Raw genomic sequence first — 26,154 nt, 5'->3', positions numbered from 1 at the left:
TTTTTTTCCCCCAAGTATCATTTTCTGGTAGCTGTCGCTTCAAATTTGGCAAATAGAATAGTAAGCATTGTGAAAATAGCTATTGTAGTTAGCTGAAACCCAGGACTTGCTGCTAGCTGAGTTTAAATACTTAGCTTTTATTCTGCTTCTCCTGGATTTTCTTTCCTTTCTTCTTATTGTAATAAAATTCCAAATTTTCATATCTGTAACACTTTCTTTTGTCTTTTCACTATAAAATAAAAATATTCAGGGTGGTTTGTCTGTTTTGTGAAAACATCTGATAGCCCTGATATTTCAAATATAAAATTAATACCCTATACTTTCATCTGTATGCATGCATGCAGATCTACACTCACAGTTTAATGTTGGAATGAAAAGGTAAGAGGGGAACGGGATGGTGAAGTATCCTTAAAACAAAGAAGTCTTTGTTGTAAACACTTGCAAAGAGGGTGCAGAAAGCTCTTTTCTCTGACACCACTTAAGTTTGTCCACCAAGCAAAAGGAGAGACATTTTGCGCATGTTCCCAGCTTACTGATAAAAGCCCTTAGAAAACAATTTTGCTTTATAGATATAAATGCTCCAAAGTTACGGATGACCTAACTCCCTGGAAGCAAGTAGGACAAGTTATAGCACTGCTGCCTTTTGGGGCTCTGTGGACAAGGACAGAGGCTTGTAGAAGATGGAATCCGAACCAATTTCTTTAACGCGAAGATGTAGGCATGGGAGACTTTTGACTGCATGGGATTGTTTGTCAGTGCTGACTCTTTCCTGTCTAGCTGGTTACCATTAATAGTGTTACAGAGCTTGTCGTGCTTTCTACTCTGAGCATGCTTCAGTAACAAAACTTTAAGTCTTCTTTCCATCCAATGAAGGACAGGAGAAGGTGGGTATTGACAAACCTTTGTCTAAAAGGAGAGCAGAAGAGCTGTGAGGGCCAGGGGACAAGGCATCATGTGCAGTGATACGGAATCTGACTGCTGAGGCCAGCGTGATCTTCCAACATCCTTCATAACAGAGCCAAGTATTTAGCAACAATTGTTTTCCAAGCTGAATTCTATTTTTTTTTAACATATAAAATAAATGGAGATTTTTATCTGCATAATAGGCAGCATGTTCATTTTAATTAATTAATGTGGACCAGATCCTCAGAAAATGGAAAATGGTGTAGTTACATTTCCGTATGTGGCCAGATTTTCAATTTTATTTCCTCCATTGGACCTTCTAGCACACAATTTATTTCAATTTTGCTTTATTTGAAGAAACTGGTTTTCAGCTTTAAAAAGACAAATGTGTAAATCTGCAACTTTAATTCATGTTCAAGTTATAAGTATGCAGATTCATACTTTTTATTAAAAAATAAAAATTGGAGTCATGAGAGCATAAAATGACATATCAATTAATTCAAAAGTTCTGCAATGGGAGGAATCTGAGACAGACAACTCAGCCTCAAAGAGCATCATCTGTCAGCAGGCGGATAAAAACGAAGACAAGACTGTGCAGAGATCTAAAGGTAGTTGTACTGTTGGAGTGTCAGTGTCTCAGCAAAATGAAAACATAAATATGTTCAGCTAACCAGACTCTTGATACTTGGCAAGACTCAAAGTGAAAGGTTTTAACCAAAGGGGGGGTACCCTTTGCCCCGTTTTCTGCAACACTCCACTGTTTTTTACTGAACTCAGCACTCTGTAGGCCAGCAAACATTTAGAAATCTACTCATGTTGAGTCTCGCAGTGCTTTTTGTGAACAGGTTTTATTTCTTGAACTTCTAATATTGATAATTCCAGATGGTTTTAGAAGCAAACATTTACTCCTTTCTTTATTTTCAAATCTGACATTTTTTTCCTGAAAAATTTTAACCAGACTCTTCTGTGGAGGAAGCAGATATCTGTTCAAGACTGAATAGTAGTATGGAATTGCATTACTGTGTTGAATATTACAGTAAAGTATATTATTGAGGACAGGGTAAGTAAAACAAAAAAAACGTTTTGTATTTATTTGTTGTTCTACTGTACCTCTGCAAAGAGGCCTGAGTCCCCTCCCCACACAAAGTAAACAGGAATTTCCCTGCTGAGTTTAATGGAAACAGGATCCTGCTCCATTTTTGTACCATTTTGTCTAACACCTGAATTGCCCACAATTTGTATGGTTTTGATAGTATATTAACTTACAGCTCCACAGAGAAACTACTTTTTTGTTATTGATTTTCTTTCAAAATCCATCTTGTTTTCTCAGCTGATTTCACTGAAATTAGGAACAGAACTGAGTTTGCATCTAGATGTGCCATGAGGAAGTGCATGAGTGAGTGCGCTTTATACGGTTGTCTTTGGCGGGAGCAGCAGTAGCTGGACAGGAAACAAAGGCTGTAAATTAAAGAGGCAAAGGAGAGAGGCTTCAATCAGAAACCATCTCAGCCTAGAAAAATGGTTTGAAGGAGCCTAGCACATGCTTACATGTAAAGTTTATTGAAAAAAAAAAAATAAAAAAAAATGATGCTGTACCGACTGAGGTACAGCATTCAAGGGCTGGAGCATTTGGTCTATAAGGACAGATTAAAAGGCAATGACTCTTCAGTTTGGAGAGCAGAAAGTTGTGAGAAGATATAAACAAGGTGTACTGATATAAAGGGGATTAGACATATTCTTGAACAACAGGTCCATAAAGAGGAATGGAAGGAAAAGGGCAGAGTTTTAGTCTTTACATCTTGAACACAACCATGTGGCTGCTGGTGAAGGAAATATCAAGTTGTGTTCTTCCTAAATGGAATCTCTCACTGCAGCTGGTTGATATTGCTTTTTTTTTTTTTTTTTTTGAGATGGGCCATTCATCTGGCCAAGAAGAGGCGAACTCAGTATTTTCATATTTGTGAAGCAGAGATGGAAACAATCTTCTAAATCCCAATTTTTCTGTAAATAAGCATCCTCTAAAACTAAGGATAGAGTCTGAAAAATGTAAATGAAAGTAGATTTAGATGCCTCATATTATTTTGCTTCGTAAGAGTGAATGCCTGGGGGCACAATTAGTACAGACCCCCCAACGGGCTGTGACTCACCAAGAGCTCTACCCACGCAGATTATGTTGGACTGAAGTGCTATGTTACCCTCTGACAAGCTATAAAGTATCCTGAGGTTCACACGTTGTGAGTGGATGCTCTGACTGCTAAGTTGTTGGATAAAAGGCAGGGAGACCAGGATAATGATACCACTGTCCCTACAAAACCTGGTTTACCATACAAAAGCATTTAGTGAATTTAGTCCCATGTGTTCCCAAGATTAGGGTGATAATAAGGAAATATTTTGGCAGGCATATCATTCAGTCAAAATCTTTAACTTTGGGGAATTCTTAATATGTATGACTTATCTCACTGGAAAAATGGGAAGGAAATACATTTATTCACAACGTGAATAAAGCCACAGGCTCAGAGATTTGGATTCAGATTAATCTTCAGTTAGCTTGTCCTTCCTCTCAAGGGAAGAAGCTGGGTAGCTCAAGTGAAAATTCAGTCCACCTCAAAGTCTTCTACTGCTGACTATCCAGGCAGCATAGCATGATTAAATCCTAACTGGCACTGCAGTACCTAAAGTCAGCTGGGATTAATTCAAGTGTTTTCCCATTTTCCAGATTCTTTCTGTTGGTAAAAGTTGCTGGACTTCCCCCACCACACACACACACTGGAAGTACTTGAATTGCACTCACTCTTTGGCTATGATTGCTGCACATTTAAAGAGATCATTTAAGATTAATCTTGTTTTAGTCTCATTTTTGTAATGTGTGGTGAAGTAGGGAATTATGTTCTCTCTCTCTTTTTTTTTTTCTTTTTTTTTTTTTTCCCCACAGAAATTCTCCAGTTTATGATTTCTATTGATTTATTGGTGTGAGAATCTGGCATGTACTGCTAACTGCCATGTCCTAAGGGTGCATATTCTCCATTTAATGCACACATACAACCCTACTTCAAAATGTGAAATTTTAAAGACAGATAAAAGGTATTCTTGTTTCTCTTCTTTATTTTTTTGAGGCCTGATGCATGCTGTTACTTATGTTATACAGATAAAAGAATCCACAGTTGATATGCTGGATTGAAAGCATTCTTGTTAGCTGGGTTCCCTTTAAATAAGATGGCAACAGTGTTCAGGGAGAAGTAAATTCTCTAACTACATGGAAGCTCACATGGATAGGAGCTCTTTCCTCTTCTACTTTAAGAGTATAATAAAATGATAGCATTTTAACAGTAGCAAAACCCAATGAAGATGGGAACTTCTAGATCATCTTAGTTCTGCTGGACCTACAGAGTTGCAGAGGACCCTGATACTCTTCAAGGACCCATGAATATTATATTGAGGGAGGTTCTTTACTTAGTGCATAATAGTAGTCTCTCTGAAGGTATCCATATGAAGGTAGTGCCAGACTGTTTTGTATTTTACATTTTGGTGTATCTCTGCAATGTCGATAAGTATGTTTTCTTTTGCCACAAAAAAAAAAAAAAAGCCAGTCTCTTAACATTATATTCATCAGTAACTGCCCAGGCAATGATTCTTCACCAACTTTAAGGTTCATTATTTGTCTTCATATTGTTCACTATACATGAAATGAACCTCTGGTTGATGAGGACCATGCAGTACCTGCAGGTACCAAAGCCCTGGAGGATTCTGGACAGAATTCTGTGCTGTTATTATGAGATGAGTGACTCACTCCTAAATACTGTGCTTCTGCCACCTTGTTAACAATGCTGGTTGGACATGCAGAATATAAGGTGTTTCATTTATTTAATTATTTTTATAATGTGCACCATCCTCTTGTAGAAAAACAGAACTTGTATTTGGCTGTAGTGAGAGGTAGGATGGTAGCACTGAAATGCAAGCATCTGGAAACATTTTTTCCTATGAACTGCCGTTGCCAGAGCTTATGTCTGTTGCTTGCAAAGCACATTAACAAATGGGTGTCACAGGTGGTAATGGTAGAATAAATAGATGTGAAGTAGGAAATATGATTTGTGACATTATTGAGAGCTGACAGGTCCTGCTGGACAGAGCAATGCAGAGCAATGCTCACAATTCTTTTCAAATGAAAGCATAAAAGACTTATTCTTTCATTTATTTATGATACTGTTGAGCATATTACCAGTAAAAACATTTCTTCCTGAATATAATTTGCCTATGAAGAATTGTTTTCTATCTATAGATCACATCTCCATCCCCCACTATAGCTCTGCCTCCAAATACTGCTTGATGTCAAAATCATTATATAGATTATTGTTGTAATAGTTTCATTTGAGATATTATACAGTGCAAATATATGTATCAGTGGATAGCTTGTGATATGTGGAGAACATTGTCACCCTAAAGGAAAGAAATCCACATATTTCTGAATTTAAAAGTCTGCTGTGTTGCTCTTCACCATCTCTGCTCACTGTAGATCCTTTCATCTTTTCATGCTTGGACCATTCCAGCTCCTTTCTCTGGAAATATCCCTGATATCTCCAAGATCCAGCTGTTCATACTCTGGGACTGTTTGTAGCAACATTACTGTATCATCAATTTTTAAAATTTATTCTGTCTTATGCACTTCAAGGTTGATTGTAAATTTTCCTGCATCAAATTAATATGATTTATCATTTTCTGTATACTTACCTAAATCCAGTTTCTGTTCCTCTTTGTGATGATGTTGGTGCTGATTATCAATATTTTTTGTATTTAAAGCACTGTCTCTAATATCTTAATAGTCTAAGAGCCTTGTCTTCTGAAGCTGCATGATTTCTGCTTCTCCCTAATTGCAGTCCTTGCTGGTGGTGGGGCCACCACCAATATCACCCCAACAATGGCTCTTCAAACTCTAGGCTTGACACGATGTCAGAACTACCAAGGGTGAAGGCATGTCTTGTGTCATTCACTGAGCTACCCAATGTGAACTTGCGCAATTTGTTCTGCACCAGCTGCTCTTGACGTGCATCTGCCTCAACACCTTGCAGCTCTTCACTTATCTGGCAGTAAGGAGGGGACAGGCTGGGGGGAGTTTAGGCTTTGCCTTCCCATCCATCCCTTTTCACTACCCCCTCTGTGGGGATGTTCCTTGGCCTCTGATCCTTCACCTGGGGCTGTGTGAGAGGGGGCAAGGACATGGAAGGGGCTCTTGGTGCCTCTCTGCCTTCGGGAGCTGCAGTCCCAATGGAGGGGCTGCTTCCCTCCTCTCCAGCAAGACCAGCCCAGCCCCTACCCATAGCTTGTAAAGCCTCGGTGAGTCCTTTCCAGATTTTTGGTAACAGCATATATGGTTGGCACTGAGATACCTGTTTTGACAGAAGAGTGTTAGAGGCAAGTATTATTGCTCATCGCAGGTCTTTGTCCATTTGCCAGAACAAGCATTAGAATGGATTGGGGATTTCATCTAATATTCATTCTCTCTTTCTCTCTCTCTCTTTTTTTTTTTTTTTAAGAGAGAGATAAAGAAAATACTAGTAATGCTACAGACAAAGTGATGGTGACTTGCTAATTTATTTGTTTTCCATTTTTGTCTCAGAATTTTTCAGTGCTTTTTTTCTGACCATGTTGATATTCTTCTGCATTTGTCTAAGAAGCCACAGTGCCTTAAGGGATTCAGGTTGCTCCTTTCCTCTGTGCTTTCCTGATGCCAAGTTCTGTGATTGGACTACTTATTCCCCTGATGCAGTATATCAGTGTCGGTCAATGTAAGAGTGGATTTTAGTGTCCCAGTATTCTGATCTGTTCAGCTACTTGAAATACTTGAATTAATGATATAGGCATGACGAAAGATAGTAGTAAATGTTGTTATGAGGGTCACGGGCAATATTTGAAATAAATATATAGATTAAATCGATAAGGCATAACTTCACCCTCTAACATCGCTCTGTCATTTCGCTTGATGGCAGTGTGTTTTCACCTGGAATTGTAACCTGTGTTTGAGGTTTATAAATTTTGCAACATTTTTACTTGAAGCAAAAGTTAGAAACGTTTAGAGGACAACTCTGAATTTCCACTACTGCACGCACTTTCTCTACATTTTGCCTTGGAATTAAATTGACATAGAGAAATCTTTTTGGTAAGTCTCACCACTGAATTTAGGAAAGTCCTAACACTTAGCTCATATATTAGATCATGTGAGAACTGTAAAAATCCATGGAATAGGAGACTGTTAGTATGGTTACCAGTGTGAATGGCAGTTTTCATTTTGCTGAGGTCTTCAGATGGGTCCTTCCAGGTGAAAAAATTTCCATTTCGACTTCATTTCTGAAGGTGGCCTTTAAAGGTTGCTATGCTTGACTGAGGTATGGGGTCTTCCTTAAAATAAAAAGAGGATCCTCTAGGACTGTATGTCTGATGTGATCTTGAAAACCAAAGACTTGGTGATTGCTTTCATATCCTTTTGTTTTCAGCAATATGCTGTTTCAAATGGCTGTTTTTTGACCAAAACCACATAGTGATACTCTTCTTGAAAGCACTGTGGTCAGATGGGACAACATGAAATTATTTGTGGTAACTGAAGAGGAATGCTTAAAACTACCTGTTTACATTTTCGTGTTTGCTGCAGGACAGTAAACGACAACTAGCAGCTGCTATCCTTTTTCACTAAAGGAACCCCTGATATTTATGATATGTTTTTAACATCCTAATAATGAAGTTAATCTCCTTAATGCAACTTTTCTTATGTCAGCAAATTTTGTATTTCACCTGTCCTAAAGTCTAATGGCATCTAATTAATCAAAATTTTAGAGGTCTGCTTCTTGCTGAACTTTCAGTTGGGTGATTTTAATTTCCCTTATTAAAGCTTGTGTGCATGGTCCACTCTAGTGCTGTTTTTCATTAATTTGTTTAAAGTATATATCTATTCTAGACATAAACTATTGCTCAAGGGCATACAAATGCAAGATGAGTTTGAGTTCTACATCCTACCAGATGTAGAAGTGTATGAGTATCTTGACTTACTTGACTGCTGCCACTTAAGTAAAAGAGTAGGTTAGTGAGGGTATGGACACAGTTTTTTTCTCAGCCAAAGTTTGTTGCTTATCTGCAAGGCACAGGGTATTTTTCAATGTGTGTAGAAGCTCACATCATGAAATTGCTGTTGCAAACTGCTAAAGTGGAAAAAAAAAAAAAAAGCCAAATGCTCATGTCATAAACAGCTTGATAGACCCAGACTAGCTGTTGCTATCCTCAAAACTCCGGTTTTGTTTCAATCAACCTTTAAACATATTTTTACTAGTATCAAGTCACCCCGATAGGGTATTATATGCCATTGTTCCTCAGCAAACAGTTTGTGGCCTTCTCAGAACGGCTTCGTGCCCCTCCTGTAAGGTATCACAAGGGTGATGGCCAGGTACATTTCTGCACTGGTAGTTTTGCTAAGAAGGGTGATGGCCAGGTACATTTCTGCACTGATAGTTTTGCTAAGGGAATCACACCTTGAAAATGACTTTAACTAATTTCTTCTTCAATAGAAAAATAAAATAAACTTATATTTTAAGAGGTTTTGTTCACATATCCCCATGTTTGCTTTTCGGGCTGAATTTTACATCTAGTTTTATCTTTTATTTCCATTGTTAATAATTTGTTAATCCCTTACTAGTCTCCATTCATCATTTTTTCTGTTGTTCCTGCTTGCTGTTGGGTTATCTTCATTATCATTTATTTAAAATGTGCATAGGAATTGCAGATGTACCAAAAGACATTTGAAGTTTTATTATGTTACCTCATTTGATGTCATATACATTGAATATAGATGTGATTCTCCTGGTAGTTTGTGCGCAGCAGTGATTATTTTAGTACTGTGGTGATATGGGTGATTTTCTAAATATATTTCTATTTTATTTGGGTCAGATTAAGAATTCTTTAATTGCTTTTCCTGTGCCTTTCTAAGTTCCTGAGAAAAGTAATGTTTTATAATTTAATTCTTCAGGGCTCTGTGTGGTACAGATAGGGACAAAATACTCAAGAGAAGCTGGTACTAAGAGAACAGGTACAGTCTACGCATCCTGCCAGAGATGCAGGCATGGGACTTCTTCCAATCAAATCCCAAAGCCTGGTCTTCCAGCCTTGGTGATGATTCATTCCGTTTTCCTGAAATGGAAATATATATATATATATATATATATATTTTTTTTTTTTTTGCTGGGGGTTGTGGTTGACAGCAAGTTGAATATGAGACAGCAGTGTGCCCTGGCAGCCAGGAGGGCCAACCATATCCTGGGATGCATCAAGCACGGCATCGCTAGCCGGTCGAGGGAAGGGATTGTCCCGCTCTACTCTGCGCTGGTGCGGCCTCACCTCGAGTACTGTGTGCAGTTCTGGGCACCACAGTACAAAAAGGACATTAAACTGTTGGAGAGTGTCCAGAGGAGGGCGACGAAGATGGTGAAGGGCCTAGAGGGTAAGACGTATGAGGAGCGGCTGAGGTCACTTGGCCTGTTCAGCCTGGAAAAGAGGAGGTGGGGTGGGGGTGGAGGGAGTGGAGGGGCAGGCGCCAACCTATTCTCTTCAGTGACCAGTGATAGGGCCAGAGGGAATGGTGTCAAGCTGAGGCACAGGAGGTTTAGGCTGGACATCAGGAAGAGGTTCTTCACCGAGAGGGTGGTCGCACACTGGAACAGGCTCCCCAGGGAAGCAGTCACTGCACCAAGCCTGTCTGAATTTAAGAAGCGTTTAGACTGTGCACTTAGTCGCATGGTCTAAAATTTTGGGTAGACCTGTGTGGTGCCAGGATTTGGACTTGATGATCCTTATGGGTCCCTTCCAACTCAGGATATTCTATGATTCTGTGATTCTATGATTAAGGAAGCACACCATATCTGGCAAGCTTGGGTTCAGAGGGGCCACTATTCCAGTTAAAACATGGTCAGTATTCACATTGGTTTTAACTGGTATTGCTGAGTGACTCTGAATACAGTTTCCACAGGGTACTGTGGTATCTTTGGAGTAAAAAGTTGCAATAGTTTCTGAGCAAACTTGTCTGTTTGGATTGTGTAGGGAACTCAAGTATGTGTTTATTTGTCTGATATCAGGAGGAATCTCACTATAAACTGAGCCAACATATACATTTCCAACTATCAGCTACAGGCATTTGGAAATGAAACCCACACCGTGGACATTTAGCTGATTTAAGCTTGATGGCTAACTCCGGAGTGCTCAGTGAGTAAGTGTTTCCAGAGAAAGAATTTTTGATCAAGTTGATGGCTGGTGCCATGTGTCCTTCTATGAAACAGCCAACTCACTGTCCTTGCTCCTGGGTGGTAAACAAGTTTGCGTACCTGCTTCAAATAGATTTCTGGGAGCTAGAAACTTGTTTACATGCAAGCTTTCTTTTCCTCTGTGCTCCTAGATATTATTGTCAGATTTTTCAATATATAATTATAGACTTTGTCATCCTGTTAAAGTAAGACTTCCTGGAGCATTACAAGTTTTCGTCAGAGAGAATTAGGAGAGCAGATGAGAGTGAAAACTGGGGAAACAGCACTTCTGATCTGCTTCTACAGAGTTCATTTGAAAAATCAGCTTGTGCAATACAATTTCTCAGCTCTAGTTCGGAACAAATTAAAAACACTGTAGAAGGGGTTCTCAGCTACGGTGCTGTAAACAAGGCTTTAATAGACTAAGGTGTGGCTTATTCCATTAAAGGGCTTAGGTTATGGTATTAGTCTTAGGTTATGTTCCAACTGGAGCAGCAAGTAAAATGTCCAGGGTGCCTTGTTGGTCAAATTATTATTTTGAACTCCAAGAGCCTTTGCTTTGCTGCTGTTGAATTTTCAGACCTGTCAGCAGCATTCCTTTTGAAAAACAAGCAAACAGTAGACCTGAAGTACTTTGGGGTGAAATTTAAATCTCTCTTTAGCAAAAGAGACGTAAGGCAGTCTGGTATACTAGAATGGGAGGTTTGTATGCTTTTATCTTCAAAACTTGCCTCTGGAGGGTTGCCCTAGGGAGAGGGGGATGCTTCTTCCCTTTTTCCCGAGGAGCAGGACCTCTGCAGGTTCTTGCCTTTGAACCTCAGGAGCATCACGACGCGCTCTCGCTCTGTCTCCTTTTGAGGCAAGAATAGTGGCAAAGATCTTCCCTGTTGCAAGCCACCTGCTGAGGCTGTTAGTTATGGGAGTCAGCTGAACCCCCATGCTGTAAACAAAATGTTCAGTTGTGGTGGTGGTGGAATTAACCCAGCAGAAGAGTTAAAGCTGCAGTTTGACCAAGCAGCTGTGGCTTTTCCTGGCCCTGTGCTGAAGTTCTTCAGAAGGTGTAAAGCAATAGGTCTTTTGAGTTCACGTTCAAATGGGTGTTGCTTTTATTGCTCTCCAATACAAATAAAAAAATTGAATCCTTCAAGAGCTGTCTTACATCCTGAGGTATCTATCTTAGGAGTGGAGCAAAGGGTAAACAAAATATTAAGTTAAATTTTGCTGTTTTATTTTGCAATAACATAATCATGTAATTAAAATCAGAGGGTTTTTACAGCTTACAAAACTGGTCTCCTGGTGACAATTTCAAGATTTGGTTTGTAGCACCCATTAGTACACAGACAAAGCACCTATTTGGCCCCATATGATGAAACCACCAGCCCAATCCTGCAAATGCAAATACCCACTTTGATACGAATCTTCCACTGGCATGTGAAAATGCAGTGTAATATATACTGGGAAATCAAACCTATGAATTTTGGCATTTAAAACTTAGCTAAGATATGGTACATTAAACTTCTTGAACAAGTCACTGGAATATTTGCAAATAAAAGGAAAAATTATTCATTCTCCCATGTTTCTGCAGGAACTAGGAGTTTTTTTTTGGTGGGAGGTGTGGTGTGTCCTACAATTTATTACTTTAGGTTCACAAAGTGCTTTGTGCTCCTCTTCTTTCTTTCCCTCTTCCCATTCCTCTCTTTAAGCCATAACTTTTGATGTCTACAATTTACTCAGACACTAATCTCAGAGGAAATCAGAGAAGTAAATAAGTAAATATCAATTCTAATAATTATTTGTACACTGTTCTCTACTAGATTGTGTACTCTACTTCCAACTGAAAACAGAAAAAGCTTTTCCCTTATTCTGTTCCTCTTAGCACACTTGCAAGATGAAATGTTGTGGCAAAATGTTGTTTCTCAGCTCTGATTAAAAGCATGAGTCACAATTTGTCAGGTCGTGTGGGTTAGAATTGCTCAGACTCTTTTGCTACATCCATTTCGGGACATATTATAATGGAGTGTGTGGCTGTGGGAATGAAGTCAGAGACGGTGAGAAGAGGGAATTTCTTCCTTCTGGCCAAATGTGAACAAAAAAATTACATCTAGGAGCCTTTGGATATCTATAAATCAGTGCCATGAAGAGTCACTAGAAAGGTACAGCTTTGAAATGACTGGCAACTGACACTAAATGGGTATCTGAACCAGTTCATGGGTTTGCAATACATTCATTGTGCTTTGAGCAGATTAAGGCAATTTAATTATGAATTAAGGTTTTAAATACTGCAGAGAATTTGTTCAGCACTTATGTATAGACTGAGATTTCATGCAGCATGAAATTAGGCTGCATTCAGTTGCTGCCAAGTTCCATGGGGAGGTTATTAATATTTTGTTTTTTTGCAGTAGATGCTCTACAGACACACAAATCTAAGCACTGTATATCTGTTTAAAAAAAAAAAAAAAAGGGCCCCATATCACACATACTCAGAGGCTGTAGTTCCCTTAAAGCAGGATATTTATCACTTATTATTAAAATGTAACATTTGCACAGTCCATATGTAATATGTTCCCAATACCCTATTCAGAAACACATTTAACTAAACATATATATCAACAAGATGACCATTTGTGCAAAATATGGGAAAATGATACTGCTTTATACAGATGGAAACAGAAGTGCCTAATGGTAGAGGGAACAATAATGAAAATGGGATGTTTCATAGAAAAGAAATGTCATTTCAAACTTTCCTCCTTACTGCTATCATATAATGTGTGTCTGAGTGTATGTGTGGAAATAAAAGTAAATCATTATTGTAAGTCTATTTCAGACCTTGTACTTTTATAGACCTTATCTGCTCTGGTTGCGAAGCTGAGCAATTTAATATGAAAAGATAGGAATATTACTGAAAAGTCCATGGGGAAATTTAAGACCTCTGTGTGCAGTGCAGGGTCTGCATGGTGCAGTATAAAAATGGATATAATCACATAGCTGAATTTTTCTCAAATTGTTGTCAGGTGATGGAGTTGGTTATGGCTGCCTGTGCACTCTTTAAACTGGCTTTTTTAACTTTTAGTCCTTGTCTGTTTTACTTTAACATTCTTTTATCTCATGCTTGTGCTCACACACAGGTGCACACACATAATTTTAACTTCTGTGCAGATGGTCACAACTGACGTATAGAAAAATGATAATTTGAGACTGGATAAACATCTAAAGCCATGGGAATCTAAAAGCAATAATAATCCTTTTAGGAATGCTCAGGACTGAGTTATTACAGTGGCAGATGCTCCATACATATAAATCAAATATTTACTGAAGAGGGAACTGATTGCTGCTGAGCATATATTTTAAAAATCAAGATAGCAGGTGAGAAGGAAAGGCATTAAAGCATGAATGAAGCTAGCAGATACTTCTTTGATCTGCGCAAGTCTTTTTAGGATCCAATTTGATGGATTTATGATGCTGTATTGTATTTATCTGAAGGAAAGGCATATAACCTACTACTCTGGCACAGACTGATCTGTTCCTAAAGGACAATTGCATAAAAGCTTCTTGATTTCATACTGATGTAATTGTAGTCTTCTTTATTATTAAAATGCCTCTCCAAGGCAACTATTTTATGCTGTGGCATGTAAAATACACTGTTTAAATACCTCTTGAGTGTGACCTAGATAAGAAATTTCACAAGCCACATTTGGAAAGTTCCAAAATCATTTTTTATTGGAGACGTAGCGGTTGTATTTGAGGACCCTTCAAAACATAGCTCACCATTTTTTCCCTCTGTTCCATTTTGCCCCTTCTTGTTTCCTTGAAGACAGAATTCTGTGAGCACGTGAAAGTACACCCGTTTTCGTATACTGGCCAATGTCATGAATCCAAAGCTGAGATGCTTGGAGAGGACGTTTGTGATTGCCAGAAGTTTTTGTGTAGGATTTGGCTGAAAGGTTTCTACACATTTTCCATCGCTTTGGAGATGCGGGTGAACAGTGACACAGACACTGCAGGTGAGCAAAAAAGATTGAGCCCAGGCCTGTAAAGTACTGTAAAGTGCCTGAGCAGTACTTTTCATCAAATCAAAACTTTACCAACCGCTTCTGAGAAGGAGTTGAGTGGTGGTGGTTCCCTTAGGGATGGTTTGCTCCCTCATCCTTCCCAGGCACCAGTCAAATGCCATACGTGGGAACTGTTAGGGCAGTCATTTCACCAGCCTCCTGCAATATTGCTGTCTATCAGTACTTCAGTTTATTCTTAAATCCATCACTAGTGGCCAACATTGTGGTGCTGTGCAGTGGAAATGGAGAAACAGATGAGTGTGACCAAGATGTTGCTGAAGTCTGATCAGTGGATCTAATTTAAATGAGAATTGAAGGAATTAACTTAAATGAGGGTTAAATCTTCCAGTGCAGAATTTCTCTTGACAGAGTTTTAGCTATTGATAACTTCTGGTGTCACCAATGAAATGCGGTAAGGCAGTGGTGAACATTACAGGTAAAATGTTGCTTGTAAACTTTCTGATTTTTTAGTAGGGCTTTGGAAAGTCGATTTGAAAAACAGTCCTTGTAGATGCAGGAGGAACATCATGATTTTTAGCTAAAATACTGTACACCTTAAAACATGCATTGAAGATCTAGCAATGTAAGGATTAGATCTTCAGGTCAGTGGGTGTCTTTTTGGAATGTGGACTGCAACATTAGAAGGGTGGTTAACAAAAGGCAAAAGGGAGACTGTAAATCTTTTACTAACAAAAAAGGTTGTTATTTTTTTCCCCTCAGTGAATTGTAATTTGCAGTGTTCAGGGTTTCATTAGTACTCATGTTCTTTGCAGTATCTATGTTAGCTGGTCTCTTTTGAAGGTACTTTTCTTTATAACATGATGATGAAAACAAGGAGCAGCAGTACCAACCTGTGTGTAATCTCCCTGAATACATGCAGACAATCAAATCTATTGGCAGATTCTTCCTGAAAGGGTACATGACTGTGAAACCTTCTGGAGAAAGGAGCAGCCATCCTGTCTTTTTCCTGCAGTCAAGGATAATTTAGTTTCACATCAAATAGAGAGGAACCCAGAGAGGGTATGAATTGCCTTTAAACTTTCTGCCCTTTGTGTCCTGAGGTGTTGACACCAGTTAACAGCCTGGGAATGTGGGCCACCTCGAACCTCCTTTGCGTCAAACTATTCTTCAATATTGCTTCCTTGTTATTGCATACCTCTTCATTCGGGCAGTCTGTGGAGGCTATTTGTCTGCAGAGCTACACCCATATATAGAAGTTCTTAACTTGCTAATGATATTTTTCTTTAAATCTTTTTTTTTTTTTAATTTATAAATATTATTTGCTTTAAGCATGTTAAGGATCAATCATGGCAGTAGCTTCAGAGGAGGGGAACATTTCAGTCCAGTGAGGTGCCTAAATCTACCTGCAGGCTGACAAAACTGTAAACCTTATTTTTCTCATGGGAACAAGGTGCTTTGAGTTTAGAGGGTAGGCCTTCTCTCTTTCTGATGGGAGACACCTTAGGAGCAGGGAGGGAACCCCAAAGCCCTTAAGCTGTTCAAGGGAGCTCAGCTGCTGGAGTCAAGGAAAGAACGGTGCTTGAAGAACACCTTTTACAAATTTGGAGCAGCCTGTGCTGTGAAATAAAGAGCTGTTTGTACTGAATAACAATATACTCATTTCTTCTCTCTCCTTCCAGCAGGGAAGGCCCCATTACCTTTTCTCCACTTGTGACAGTGGGTTGTCCCTAGGTGGTTGTCCTTTCCTGTGGGTGTCAGCCCAAGACCTCTCTGCATGGAGGTAGGAACAAGTATCTGCAGGGCACAGGACTCCACGTGTGTCACTGGGTCTAGCCTCCTGTGTTTTGTATAACCCCTTGGGTAAACTGGGGAACCTTGATATAAGCGTAGTGGGTGTTTTTCATTCTTGCTGCTCCAGTTAGGAGGCCTTTCCAGAGGTTCAGTGCTCTGGTGGATAGAAATCTTCCAGCTTCGAAGTTGTATTTAGGGCCAATTTATCCCCCTCCCCGCCCCCCCCCCCCCCCCCCCCCCCCCCCCAGTGTTTACCTCTGGTAATTACAGAGGGCAGTTGCAGTCCTGTTCTGCCTTCCTTGTGCTTTGTTAGCGCAGCTACTGTCTTAGGGTTTGCATCAGCAAACAAGGAGGGAAGAGAGTCCTGTGAGGGATAACTTACCCCACATGCTCGTCTTGCTTTGAATCATGTCATGTTGCTCACGCTGCTATTGTCTGTTGTCCATTTTTTTTCCAAAACGTCAAATGTGAGGTCTTTGTAAACTCCCAGTATGTTAGATCTACTATTTTTGCATGATCACAGGGAACTGATTCAAGAAAAGAGAAACCAGGTTAATCAGCCATGAACCAATGTGATAAATAGATGTTGCTTTTTATTCCATTTCCCTTTTTTTTAATTAGTCTTTCGTTCCCTGAGTTCTAATGCCTGGTGAATTACTGAGATCAGGCTAACGAGCTTCTACTTTGTGAATCACTTCAGCTAAAAGTCACTATATGTGTTAGAGCCGTGCTACAAGGCAGATATTTCTCTGATGATTTTCCAGGTTCCTTGGACTCAAAGCAGTATGGTTTTGAATTTTGCCTCCCCGTGGCTGGGTGAACTTACCCACTCTCACCAGCCACTTTTAGCTTGCACCCATATCCAAAGTATGTTATATATGGAAAGATAAGGCAAATATTATTTGAATTTGGGGGGCTCTGGGTGGAAAGGGATCTACATAACGTTCCAAAGCTAACATTTGTCACTTGGGCTGCAGTCTGCCAGAGTTGGTGAGTTGAATAATTCTGACTTGGCTATTCCCCTCTGCTGGCAAAAGCCAGTGGAGCAATCAGAGCTGGCTATCTACCTCCCCACAGAAACAGCGGATGAGGAGAAGGGAAGGAATAGCACTTGGGCTTCCTGGCATCAAAAAGCAACTGTGAATCTTTCTTCTTTACAGCAACTCGGTGTATTTTAATCCGGAAACCAAAAAAGGGCAAAAGTGGAGGTCTGGCTTATAAATGACTTCCACACTCTTTTAAACCTTTAAAATTTGATGGTATATACATATATTCTATGACAATCGTAGATTCCTTTCTTAACTCCACAAAAGATAATATATGATAGACAATAATTTCTATCTTCACTCTGTAATTTGTATATATTGAATAGCACAGGGGGCAGCATTGGCCTATGTAATAAAATATACTGTGTGTATGAGACAGGGACAAGCAAAAAACCTTCCCTTTCTACCTCTCAAACATATAAGTAGTAGTTAAAAAAACAAAAAAAAAAAACACAAAACCTTTGAGACTAAGTTGTTCTTATTTTGAATAAACTTCAATATTTACTCAGTCTCTTTGCATCTGAAGATCTGTGAAGGATAACGTGGAGCAGGAAACTGCAAGAAAGTTGTTTAGAGGCTTCAGACCAAAAATGGTCTACTTTGACTTCATTGAATGTTTGGTACTGAAAAAGGAAAAGACTAGAAAGCCAGCCCTTGCTTAATTCCCTAATCAGGTATTTCTTTTAAGTAGTTAATTGCTTGGACTACTGCTCACATCTCACCTGCTTTTGCCAAGACTTTCCATAGCTGAGTTTTCAAGCTCTTCTCATTATGTTTTGCAAAGCATTTTACAAAGCTGCTTTTTCCCTCAGCCATCACTCCTCTCTCATGCCTCCTTCCTAACATGTCAGGTGTAGCAATGCAGGTTTTAAGACTTTCTGGTGCCATGGAGGTCATTAAAGAGAAACAGACTTTTAAAAATGCTCTTCAGGAGTGACAGTGCTTTTGTCAAAGTTGCACTGCTCTGAGTGCAGTACGGATTTTTATGGAGCTAATGCAATGACGTGGTTTAAGTCACAACTTAAAGTGTCATCAGCATGGAAATTTTCTTGTTTTGGTAAGCTTCCCAAGTTAAAGAAGGTTTCTGCAGGTTTTTGAAAATCTGTCTTAACAGAATCTGAGCAACCCTGGATCAAAAAGGACAGATCACAAAAGAGGTTTGCAGTTGTCTTAGTGGAAATATTAGTCGATCTTATGTGACAGAAAAATTCTTGCCAGTCACCAGAGCTTTTAATCAAATCTGTCTGCCAGCTCAATTCACTTGATTAAAGACAAATTTAAATGAACAGCAACTGCATTTTTTTTGTGCTGATAATTTTACTGTCACTTTTGCAATCTTTATATATATATATTTATATATATATATATTCTTACTTGAAATGCTTTAATTTGCCCTCCCCTAAATATCCTGGTTGAAATTCTCTATAGCGTGGCAGTCCTGGTGGCAGTCCGAGACTGAACATGTTATTAGGATGCAGAAAATGCAGCAGCAGTCTTAGTATATTAATCTAGTTCACTGCTTCTGAAACTTTTGGAAAGTGCAGCATTCCCTCAGTCAGCTGCGTCTGTGTTCCTTCTGGACAGAGAAGCTAGCACTATCTGTAGTTACTGGATGTAGCAGAAATCATAATTCCCCTGCCTTGAGGGAACTGGGCGATTGCTTGTAATTAAAGGCAGTTAGCAGTCCTTTAGATTGCTTTTGCTGGGCTAGTTTTGACACTTGCAGCCTTGTGTTCCAACCCTCAACTATGCTGGTGTTCCTGGCTGCACGGCTATGGCATGAATTGGTTTCCATCAAGCCCTAAAATCTAGTCTTAGGCAGGAAAATAAGAGACCAAATTTCATTTCCAAACTATAGTTTGGGTAGTACTTGGTCTAGTTTAATAAAACCAGATGTGGAATTAGAACAAAACCAATGTACCTCATTTATATCAGTGTAACTCCAGATGGTAACATGGATGTTGCTCATTCACACTGGTATAATACACAGTTAAATTCTGACTCTTTAGAGTAGATTCATTAGACTCAGGACCCTATAATGCCCTTGAATAAATGCAACAGAGGCATGTATGCTGTGCTGACAGTTTGCTGCTATCAAAATACAAAAATTTAGGTGAATATTAATGCTTTTCCAGCAAACAAAAGCTGAATCAGTTACCAGTAATTGTTCACTACCATCTATTTCGTAGTGCAGTATGACAAAGCTAATTATGCTATTAGATGAATTGTCTCATGTATTTGCTTTCTGAGTCTTGTGATTTATTTATATATTTCTATTATTAACTCTTCATACACTTAGCACAGTGATTACCTTTCTCAGAGTTCAACCTCTTCATACACTTAGCACAGTGGTTACCTTTCTCAGAGTTCAACCTTCTGAAGTTATGGCTTGTTTGGGACAGCACTGGAATTCTTTTTTTCTTTTTTCTTTTTTCTTTTTTTTCAAAGATAAATACAAACATCAACATCCAAGCAACATCAACATCTAAGCATTTGTAATCTCTCTCTTAAATATGAAGAATAAGTAGGATAAATGCAATTCAGTAATACAACTGATCCCCTCTCCCTCCTAAGCTCTTAAACAAACAAAAAAATTGTTCTTAACTGAAAGCAATCAAGAAACTTTTTTATTGCTGGGATAGAGACTGAACAAAATCTAGCAGGCTCATTTTGGCATTAGCAGCATTAGCAGAAATGTCAATGTTTTACAAACTGTTTGGATATAGTATTAGCATAATATTTTGGAATATGGTACTGGCAGACTCATCACAGCATTTGCCATAACTGAAGTTCAGAATCCAGACTAAGATATGCAATATTGAAAACAAAACAAATACTTTGCTGTAATTTTGGTTAGAGGCATTAGTGGTAAGAGAATAAAATATATTCTGGATTATTTCTGCATGGACAGACATGAATACATTGTAGTAGTACTAATTATGGACCTTGTTATAACGCTTGAAGCTTTCATTCTGTCAAATCAGATTAATTGATGGGAGAAAACATGTATTCGCACAGGCAATATGTAGGAATAGAAACAGGCAATGTTTCAGCACATGTACAGTGCCCCATGCTACCCCTTTGGCACACAGTAGTTTATGCTGTTTTTGCTGGAGTCCAGCAAAGACTTCAGACATCTTTGCTGTCTGAAATTACTGTCCCAGTTTGCTCGTACCCACCGAAGTGCTGTTTCCATCAAACAGGCTGCTGTCTTGGGAGCATTTTTGCATACATTTCAGTGGCCTTCTAAATGTTTTTGATCTGCACACTTAGCTCTGGTGAAGTCTGTGAAGAGGATAATGAACTTTCACACTCTTTTTCTATTCTTTGTTTAAAAAAGAAAGGAACTGTATATGCCTTTAAGGAAAGGTGTTGTTGGGGAGTTTAATGCAAGGGCAAAGCCCAGATTACAGCAAGGTGGTGTGTCAAAGGAGGCTCTGAAATGTCTGCTTTGGACTCGTGGTTTCATGTTTGAAGTATCTGTTCCACCCTCCTGAGAAAGGCAGTCCTGCTCCTGCATGCTCAAGGAATTTTGTCTGTTTAGTGACGTCTTCCTTTGCAGAGGCATATTGTGGACACTATTCTCCTCAGCTGCCTTTTTAACACCTCTCTGCTGCATGTCAGCAGCATCATCCTGTATCAGTATTCCTACATAATAGTGCGCTTAATCAGGAGGGAAAAATACCTGTAATTAAGATCTTTCCTGCACAGCACTCAGTCAGAAGTCTTTTAGCATGAATGCAAGTGCAGTCCTGGACTGAGGAAGAAGAGGCAAAGAAGGTGAAGTCCCCATTTGCCTAAATCTATGTGCTGTGATGAAGGGGGAAATGGGTGTAGGGCTTGTTTGTCCTGCCTGAGGCCTCCACATTGCTCCTCATCCTTTGCTGTCACTGGGAGAGCTGACCTGGTGCCATAGGATGGGAGTATGCAAAAGCTGTCTGTGGTGGGTGTCCCAGGGCCTCTCCCATGGGTTAGTGGAGGAGGGAAGGCAGTTGCCTCTCGGGTCAAGGAGGAGTCCTCTTCCCCTGGACTCCATCCCAGGTCATAGAGCAGCAGGGCTAGATCTTGTCTGAAGGCAGCAGCAGTGTCCTGAATCTCTCTTGCATCACTTGAGAGACAGCCTGGGGAAGTACTTGGGTGCAGCAGAGTGGGTTAAAGCTTGTGCAGAGCTGTTCCAACTGTAGGGACATGCAGTGCTGTATACGCAGCCCTACGTGTGCTACCAGCATGACCTTCTTTCCCCAGAGGCTGTGCAATAGATGTCTTTGGCAAGGACATGGGGTTTTGCTCTGACCTGACCTCTCCTGTGCTTTAGAGATGTGGTTCATCCATCAGGAGGTGGCTTACTGTTGCATCTGTCAAATGGCAGTCATGATGGGCAAGCACTTCAAAGGGAGTCACCCAGATGGAGCAGTTTGTGCCTTGTGTGCTGAACACATCGTGTGCCTGGGACTTGTTGCCTGAGTGCAGTGACTGGAGTGAGAGCTGAAGCAGTTCTGTTTTCTCAGCCTAGAAACTTCATCCCTTTGGAAGCTACTCTTGCTCAGTAGCTATCCATTTAAGGACAAGGCAAGTGAGATGATATGTATTCATGGTAGATATTTGCAGGACCAGTTCAGAATATTTTACAGCTACAGCCATTGTCTCGATATTTACTCTCTTGCTATCACAAAATCAGCCTGACGGGCAGCAGCTTTCTTAAGCAAGGAAGGAAATCCCAAACTTGAGCTCAAACATTGTGATATCAATACCCTGCATTTATATTTTGACCTGTGTTACTCCCTCAGTACCTTAAAATCAAATGGGCGGAAAGAAAGACATTGTGTTTTGTGACTGCTTTGCTTGCCACTGAAAGGCAGAGACGTGTAACACAATAGCTGTTCAGCGGTGGGCATCAGCATAACGGGAAGTAGTACAGGAAATGAAGAATAATATTATATTCCAGAGACGCTGCTGGAAGAGTTTAAGCAGACAGCATACCCCAGGCTAATGTCGGCATCTTCACTCCTGTGGGAAAACTGCGGTGAGTGCTTGCAAAGTGAGCGGCAGCCACAGTTGTGGTTCTGTGTGTATCCTTCAAAAGAGGTTCCTGGAGCAAACATATTGGGTTGCCCCTCATAATGCTCAAGAGGAAAAAGGACTGTCTGGGGAACTTTGTGCTCCTATTCCCGATAACTTAAGAGACTGTTGCTAGACGTAGTTTTGCATGTGGCCACATGTTGTCTTGAGGATTAGGGGACCTTTTGAAGGGCACGGCTGGCTGGACAACATCAGGTGCTAAGCTCCTGTGGACGCAGACTGCAGGTAGTGTCTTCCTGCTGCTCCAGATGCTGGGAATTCCTTGCTGTCTCTAATCAATCACTGTTACCATGGGAGAAAATAAAAGAGCTACTGTACTGTAAAATTTTGTTAAAAAACAAAGGGAAACTTTATTTTTAGGAAGTCCCAAATGACTTTTTTCCCCCTGCTTGTCTTCTGTACAAAGCAAAACCAAATGGAGGGGTAATGGAAATTGAAGGGGAGAGATTCTTGCTAACAGCTTGTTTTATTTTGTTACCAAAGTGGTGGTGGTGTGTGGGATCCCATCAGGGACCTCAGCACTAACTGAAGTGGTGCAGGAAGCCACCCTGTATCTTCAGCGGCACTGTCTTCAGTGCCATCTCTGCCTGCATTGAGCAGATAAACTTGTGTCTTTGTCTCAACTTCTTCAGCTACGTGTCACAACTGTAAAAGCATTTGCCTTTGGCAGGAGTAGCATCCTCAGACACGTTCCTGATTCCTTTGTGGCTGCCTTTAGACTTTCCACTTGATTCCATGAGCTTTGACATTGGAGTCTCTCTTGCCAATGCTCTTTCCTCTCCCAGTTTGTGTTTTGCATATCACCTTGTTTCCTGCAAACACTGAAGCCCTATCTTTGCCCATAATTCCTATAAATATCACTGCTGTGACATCATATCAGTCCAGCCCTTAGTTTCCTCAGCAGTTGAGTGTAATGACGTTTGTCTACATTCTCCTGATTTGGCCCCTGCCTCAACTTCCCATAAAATAAAATAAAATAAATAAATAAAAAATAAAAATAAAAAATTTATTTTTACAGTTAGCTATTAGAATACACAGTCTGTATTCAGTGGCTTATGATCATCTCAAAGACTCTTGGAGGTCAAAATACAAGGAAACAAAATGCCATGCAGCATTCAAGGCTGGGAAAATATCTGTGTTCTCCTGTATCACCTTTTTAACAGTATCTTATCAATATTTGCTTAGGTCTTCCAATCTGTGGAGGAATTGTAGCCCAGCATAGAATCTCATCTTTCTCTATTTTTTCTTCTCTGCACCTTGCTATCTTTATCCAATATCTCTTCTGTGTATGTCTGCCTTCATAACTATGACATTGGTTCAAAATTTTTCTGGTGTTTCTGCAGTCACTTTTCTTTAACTCTTAGCCTCATCCCTTTCTATTTGCTTTTAGCTATCAGCTGAAAATAAAAGTTTTGGCTTTCTTTCGTAACTTTTTCTCTTCTGTCATTATGTAGCTAGTCTTTTTGGCATGATCTGGTGTTTTAAAGGTGTGGTTTGCATAGTAAATAATAACATGGTGAAGGTGAAAAGTATCTGCATTCTGCTAATCCTGCCTGGCTGATTATTGCTGAGGATAAGCATGAGTCATGGGCTAAATTGATAACGTGGGTAAGCTATGGACACAGGTTACACCACCATCAGATTGTTGTTGACACATTTTACTCATAAACTGGCGCTCATACATTTACAGTTGAAAGGGAAAAGGTTATTTGAAAGGTGTATGGATTGTGGCATGTTGGCAATACAATGATGATTCCTGTCAACAATTGAAATGTCATGCAAAATGTTCCTGTCTAAAGTGGGATGGAGAAAATACAATCTGTGCATCCAGCAGTAGAATTTAAACATGCATACAGGAAAGGATGAAGTATAAAAGGGGACTTTTCATCCAGACATTTTATATAACTGTGATAGGCCCCACACACATACATGGGGTTGAATATCTGCCTCTGGTTTTCATGTGGAGTTTATGTTAAAATATCTGAAATGCTTAGGAGCTAAAACCTGTGCCTTATACACCAATATAGAAATTTCAGAATCTATGTGTTGATTGGAGCACTAAAAGCTACAAAGGGTTTTCTTAAATGTGATGGCTTATACATGGAGAACCAGGCCCAAAGTAGGTCTAACATCAAATGTATTTTGTATACTCTTTGGCAAGATGATGTAGAAGTAGTGAAGGATGACAATGTATTGCTCTTACAGTGTTCTTTCCATCAAGCACTTAACTGTCCTTCCCATAGGTAGGTGGTAATGCTGTGCTGTTTCTCAGATGGAGACACTGGTCAGAAGTAGGGAAATGATTACCTGTCACCTATGAAACGTGGCAGAGCTTCTGGGTCTTACTTATGACACAGTAAGACTGGGTCAGCTTATTGACACGATCAGAAGTGCCACAAAGTTGGTAAAACTCTAAGAATGTAAACTTTGATTCAGTATAGACTGTTTTCTTTCTTTCAGTATAATAAAACCTTTTATGGAGCTATGTGTTTGTAATGTCTAATCTTATTCTGTGTATGGAAAGTGTCTAATCTCACCAGAATTAAAATGAAAACCGGCATTTTTTGTACTTTGGAAGAAAAGCTTAAAACCATGTAGTTTTACCTAAAAACTTTATTTTTTTCCTGCTGACAACTGCCTTTTTCATTAATGGATGCTAGGCTTTTAGTTTTCCTGTGTAGGAAAACCACTCTGGAATATGCAGGAACAAGAGAGTGAATCAGTAAATTGTTGCACAACATCAGCAGCTTGAGCCCAGTTATATACGCTCTTGCACACAACAGATTTCAAAGCTGAAAGCCCTCAGACTTTGTGTGTGTGTGTGTGTGTGTGTGTGTGTGTTTGTGTGTGTGTACTCCCATGTTAGGAGAATCTCTGTACAAGCAGGCATAGTCTGTTGTTACTTTGCCCATCTGGATTTTGAGGTAGTCAAGTTACATTACGAAGAACTGATTAAAGCCCTTTGAACAGGGGCTTGGTTGACTAGGCTAATTAACGCATTCTTTACATTTTCACAAGCTGCTCAAGTGTCAGCGTGTGGACTTGTACACCTGGCATTGGAAGTCATAGCCAGCCAACATATTTTCACGGGAGCCTGTCTTCCCTTGCATTGCAAACTCCTCTGTTGCGGGTTCTGCATCTCAAGAGGCAACTTCTACAGTACGTGACAAAATGTGTTAAGGCTAGCATAATGTTTCGACAGTTATTTTCCCTCTGCTCAAGTGTCTTTGGCTGAATACACCAAATCAATAACCTTAACTGAAGAGCGGCACGCAGGGGATCTCAGCAGAGTTTGGGAGTTGATTGATGGGGTCAGGGCAGTGAGGGACATCTCTGTCCTCCCGTCTCAACCCTGCCCAGAGGAGGAATCCCACCAGTGTAAAGAAAAATACCCTGTGTCTTGCTCCCTGCTCTGCCTGGGGTCTGTACAGGGACACTCAGGGGAACTGGAGGCGGGTGTCCTGTTGCAGAATTGGGGCAGTAGCTTCCCCCGTGCAGACCCCTGGAGTCTGAGCCACAGGTCCTGCTGCAAGCCTCCTGCTTTATGAATTATGTACTGTCTTTTAATGTATTGTTTGTGGTTGTTGTTGAAAGGCATTGGTACAGCCGTTACTAATGTGTTGGGCTTGATCTCTCCTCAGCATGCGGACTTTCCCCATCCCGTTTTTTGGGGCTTTGGACAATGCTGCTTTACCAATTTATTTATTTCAAAGTGAATTTTGTCCAAGTTGTAAACAAGAGGAGGCTGCCTGCAATGAAACAGATGGCTCTTTGCCAGGAGTGAGTCGCTCACTTTCTGTAATTTACCCTTCCTTTTTTTTTTCTTTTTTTTCTTTTGGTTTGGTTTGGTTGGGCTTTTAATTTAATCAGAGCCAGCCTTTCCCCAATAGCCCGTTCCCTCGCGCGCGCCCGCGTCTGTGTGTGTGTGTGTGCGAGGGAGAGGGAGGCAGAGCAAGAAGCCGTGCCTGGGCTATGCTGACAGACGACTTTTCCCTCAGTTGTCAGGTTTTGAGCCTGTCAGCAGCGCTACTGGTAAGTGGAGGGGAAAAAACC

General features: G+C 40.0%; 1 protein-coding gene across 20 annotated transcripts in view; it reads left to right on the top strand.

The window, feature by feature from the left end:
- Positions 1 to 26,154, top strand: part of PDE1C (phosphodiesterase 1C) — a 396,700-nt gene that overhangs the window by 157,641 nt on the left and 212,905 nt on the right. Inside the window, exon 1 of one of the 20 annotated variants that reach the window (XM_080582951.1) lies at positions 16,282 to 26,133. The exons of 17 other annotated variants lie outside the window; for them this stretch is intronic. The gene's annotated coding sequence lies outside the window, so the exon portion shown is untranslated. Of the gene's footprint in view, positions 1 to 16,281; positions 26,134 to 26,154 lie in introns of those variants that run through there. 2 more of the 20 variants (XM_080582954.1, XM_080582953.1) reach the window with 2 other exon arrangements.

The sequence above is a fragment of the Anser brachyrhynchus genome (genome assembly GCF_964034855.1).
Source record: "Anser brachyrhynchus genome assembly, chromosome: 2".
NCBI classification, from domain to species: domain Eukaryota; kingdom Metazoa; phylum Chordata; class Aves; order Anseriformes; family Anatidae; genus Anser; species Anser brachyrhynchus.
Note: the sequence above shows the minus strand (reverse complement) of the source record. Positions and strands in the feature narration are given on the sequence as shown.